General features: G+C 36.1%; 1 pseudogene; it reads left to right on the forward strand.

The window, feature by feature from the left end:
* Window positions 1-204: 204 nt before the first annotated feature.
* Window positions 205-563, forward strand: LOC113270994 (nuclear transport factor 2-like; annotated as a pseudogene).
* Window positions 564-5,367: the final 4,804 nt, after the last annotated feature.

Below are 5,367 nucleotides of genomic sequence, written 5' to 3' on the forward strand. Positions count from 1 at the left end.
GTGAAATAGAATATAATCTGAGGAACTTAGTTGGATTGCAACATAGAGCATTAAAGAAATAGAAGATATGAAAGAGAAATCCAAGCAATGTGGAAGATATAGAAGATCCAATCAAGTAATATCTAATCAGAGTTCCAGAAGCAGGGAATTTAAAAGATAAGAAAGACATAGTGTCAGCCCCTCAGGTCTCAACAAGGCCCAGTGATGCTCCAGGGTGGGAGAAAGCCAACCTGGAAGAAGATTGGATCCAGCCTTATTCAACATTACTACCAGTTATTTGATAACGACAGAACCCAACTAAGCTCAATTTATATTGACACATCAGCGTTAAGGAGGAAGGACAGCAGTCCAGTCTTCCATTCCAGAAAACCCAGCACAGCATCACAGTGCGGGACCATCATCCCATGCCAGATAGCTGCATCATCAGCATGATTGTGGGCCAGCTCAAAGCTGTTGAAAACCCCATCATGGGGTTCCATTAGATGTTCCTATTAAAGAACACCAACAATGCTTGGGTTTGCACCGGTGACATGTTCAGGCTTGTCCTGCACAACTTTGGCTGACCTCCTCCCAGCTAGCAACTCAGGCTCTTTCCTCCTCTCTCCTCTTCCCAATACTATTCACACTCCTCCAGATGCTCCAAATATACACAAATGAGCAGGGCTGCGGTGGGAGCGGGCACAGTGTGCTGCTGCTACCGAGGTATTATGCATGCTGTTTGGATGCTAGACTAGTTGCATATGAGAGGAGAAGATTGTGTTGTACTAGTGCGTGCCTTGGAAAGACTTAAGTAATGCAAAAGAATTTAAATAAAACATTTAAATGAAAAAAAAAACCTGTGACAGGAAACCCATTCACTGGCCTTTTGGACATGCTGCCTGTCTACAGCTATGAGGACATTAAATGAATGCATACATTTCAATCTTCTAAGTGCCTACTCTCTATTCAGTCAGTTCTCTGATGTCACCCTTAGAATACAAGTAGACAACATGCAGGAAGAACATGCTTTACCACAAACAGGGACAAAAGATAACCTTTTATTGTCCTTGCCAAAAGATGCATCTACAAGGGAACATATAATTAGATGGCCCTGGAAATGGCAAACAATTCCACAGTGTATTAGGTTTTCACACTGTGGGAAATAGGTATAGAACAGGACCTAACCATCACCCCATTTCGTCACCCCATTCCACCAAAAACAATGAAGGTATACAACCCCAGGACTTCTAATAAAAATTGACACTGTCCTAATTGCCTTATGGAGCATTGTAATACATCAACTACCCTTTTGGGGTTTGCCCCAACATGTAACAGAGTGGGAGCAAATAATTTGGTACTGTAAACCTGGAGTTTAAGCTCAGCTGGGGATGGTGGTATCCCAGGAAAACATCACCATCTGCATTATATTCAACAATCATGGCCTACCTTTTTTGGGTGCCTACTCAACATCTTATTTTTTGTCCTTAGATCCTGCATGGGAAACTTGTTTGCCTATTGGGCCGGATTGTGGTTCTATACAGAATAAGACCGACTCTTGGGTGTGTAGTGAACTTGTATCAGCAAATTCAAGCTGCCCATCTTACCATTTGGAAATGCTTCTACACTTGGTATAACACCACCATGCCCCTACCCTGACTGATGTGTGTTCCCTAGCTGTCTGGACTCTACTCCCCTCCCAGGAAGACATGAAGAGGAAAATTTTCTAATTGATAAAGAAGCAAAGAAATAAGACTCTGCAAAACAAACAAACAAAAGAAGATGAGAAAGAGAAAACTTTCCAAAAATGGTAGAGGATTTTCCAGAATTGAGGAAGGACAAAACTGCTTAGTCTTAAGGAATATACTAGGTACAGAACAAAATGAAAAATTACAAGCCTAAATTTAGCCTCATCAAATGGTAAAAACAAGAATTATCAAAGACAAAGAGAAAATCTTAATTCCTACTGGAGAGAAAAGATTAATTATCTACAATGGAATTAGACTTACATGAGACTTCTCATTAACAATAATAAATGACAGAAGTAAATGAAGCAACCTCTTAAAAGTTCTGATAGAACATAACTCTGGACTTAAAATTATAAACTAATTTAAAGTGCCATTTATGAATAATACTGAAATGAAGAAATTTTTAGACCTGTAAGATTTTAGAGCTTACTACTATAGAGTATATACATCAGTATGAAAGAAATGAAGGGTTGGGATAAAGGAACAATGGTAAAGAGATTGGTAAACTGTGCTGGTCATTTTGAACAAGTAATGGGTCACTCTAAATGAAAAGTAATAATCCATAGTAATGATGACTACTGGAGAATTTAAAAACAATGGGCACCTAAAATGCTAGACTGCAATATTATAGAAATGGTAAATATTTGAATGAAAGTATTTTAAGATCTTTGTGGGAAAGAAGATATAGACACTGACTAATTAAAATTTTAGGTTAAGTACAAATATTAAAATGTAAAGGAAACTACTAAAATACTATAAATATAAAATATAAATTCCAAACAACTAGAGGAAGGGGAAATATATAAAATATATGACAAAATTTTGAGCAATTCAATAGATGACAGGAGAGGATTTAGTAGAAATGAGTTCAATTATGTACCAATCATAACTAATAAAATTATTAAATCATCTATTAAAAGTCTGGTAGAAATACAATCCGAATATATGTTAATGAATATAGACTGACAAAATATGAAGATACACCACAATAATACTAATAGTGTTAATCAATAGCAAACCAGCACATAAGATGGAAAACTATACAGTTCATAAAATAAGAAAACTATCTTTATATCTATCCATCTTAACCTGTGTAGATAGCAAAACCATGATGACAATTTTTAAAAATATTTATTTATTTATTTATTTATTTATTTATTTATTTATTTGAGAGAGAGAGAGAGAGAGCATGCACACACAAATGGAGGAAGGGGCAGAGAGAGAGAATATCCAAGCCAACTCCTGAGCACAGAGCCTGACAGTGCAGGGCTCAGTCTCATTAGCGTGAGATCAGGATCTGAACTGAATCCAGGAGTCGAATGCTTAACCTACTGAGCCACCCAGGCATTCCTACGATGATAATTTTAAAAATACAGAATTATAGGGATGCCTGGGTGGCTCAGTAGGCTGAGTGTCTGCCTTCTGCTTGGGTCATGATCCCAGGTCCTAGCATCAAGTCCCACATCGGGCTCCCTGTTCCGTGGGGAGCCTGCTTCTCCCTCTGCCTGCTGCTCCCCCTGCTTGTGTTCTCCCTCTCTTTCTCTCTCTCTCTCTGACAAACAAATAAATAAAATCTTTAAAAAAGTACAAAATTATATTGCAGTATTGTGCCATTTATGTAAGTTTAAAACTTCAAAGTTTTTTTTTAGGATTTTATTTTATTTATTTGACAGAGAGAGAGACAGCCAGCGAGAAAGGGAACACAAGCAGGAGGAGTGGGAGAGGAAGTAGGCTCCCAGCAGAAGAGCCTGATGTGGGGCTCGATCCCAGAACTCTGGGATCACGCCCTGAGCTGAAGGCAGATGCTTAATGACTGAGCCACCCAGGAGCCCCAAAACTTCAAAGTTTTTTATATTATTCATGAAAATGCAAGTACATATACAGTAATTTATAAAAACATGGATTAAGAATGCTTAGAGTGAGAACTGTAATGTAATTATTTTTTTTTATTTTAATTTTTTATCATGATAAATGTACTCCTTAATCCCTATACCCTATTTCACCTATCCCTGCCACCCACCTACCTTTTGGTAACCACCAGTTTGTTCTCTGTAGTTAAGAATGTGTTTCTTGGTTTGCCTCTCTTTCTCTCTCTCTCTCTCTCTCTCTTTTCTTGAGTCATTTGTTTTGTTTCTTAAATTCCACATATGAGTGAGATCACATGGTATTTGTCTTTTTCTGATTGACTTATTTTGCTTAGCATTATACTCACTAGATCCATCTATGTTTTTGCAAATGGCAAGATTTCATTCTTTTTGATGGCCGGGGAATATTTTGTGCTGTGTGTGTGTGTGTGTGTGTGTGTGTGTGTGTGTGTATCCCCTCATCTATTGATGGTTGCTTTCATAGTTTGGCTATTATAAATAATACTGCAATAAACATAGGGGTACGTTTATCCCTTTTAATTACTGTTTTTGTATTTTTTGGGTAAAACCCAATAGTGCAATTACTGGACCATAGGGTAGTTCTATTTTTAACTCCATACTATTTTCCACAATGGGTGCACTTGTTTGCATTCCCACCAACATTACAAGAGGACTCATTTTTCTGATTTATTTCTTCTTAAAAATATCAAAAGAAAATACACCAAAGGAAGATGATATTATCATATCAATGTTGATTCAGTATTTAGTATTATTCAGGCATTGTTCTAAGCACTTTTTGTGTATTGTTATTTAATCTGACCCTACGAGGTTGATATTTTTAATTCAATATTAATATTGGTTACCGAGGTGTTTGTTATATTACAGTTTATAATTTTTATGTTTTAAATATTTAATAATATAACAATAAAAAATAAAATGTTCTGTGTGTTTAGGAGGTCACCGGCAATTTTTCAGATTATAATTTCAATGGATAGAAGTTAAGCCAGATAAAAATTATGATAAATTATAGTAGACTTAAGTCACTTAAAAAGTTCTACAGTGCGTTTCTCCCCTCCCCCATACATGCAATTTAGGTTTACAAGAACATAATTTCGAAACATAAAGGGTGTGTTTGTTATTTTATTTTCATCTCCCCATGACCCTCAATAGTGGGCTCAAAATCAAACTGGTTTCAACAGATGTTGATTAATACACGGGAGAGGCAGATGAAATATTTTAAGCTCTATGTAAACAAATTAGCGGCTATTTTTTGGAATTTGCTATTTGAAAAGTCAATTCATTTACTTTCTTCTCATTTTCAAATATGATGTAATAATCTAGTGCATGTTCTCTTTCATTGCTGAGGAAAATGTTATAGATCCATTTGCAGTAAAATATTAACTCTAAGGTGTTTCTAAAAAAGCAGTATGACACTTACATTTATGTCCAATAAAAACATAAAAATATGATGATCATCCACATGCAGTTACAATATGCCTAGATGGTTTGGGGTCCCATGTGGTAGAGATACAACTACAGCATAAGAGGATAAATATTGTCCTCAGAAAAACTTTATCAAACACCTTATACAAGGCACGTTACCATGTGCTTCTTAATATGCACTTTACCAAATTGAGCTCACAAATTAGAATATGGCCTGATGGAATTTGAAATAGTTTGTTTTGGCAAGATCAACATATTGGTATTTCTGGTAATTCTGCATCACAAATACCATTTTTAAGAGTCTCAATCAATAATGCTTACCACATTGGGAAGAA

Source organism: Ursus arctos, chromosome X (genome assembly GCF_023065955.2).
Source record: "Ursus arctos isolate Adak ecotype North America chromosome X, UrsArc2.0, whole genome shotgun sequence".
Taxonomy (NCBI): domain Eukaryota; kingdom Metazoa; phylum Chordata; class Mammalia; order Carnivora; family Ursidae; genus Ursus; species Ursus arctos.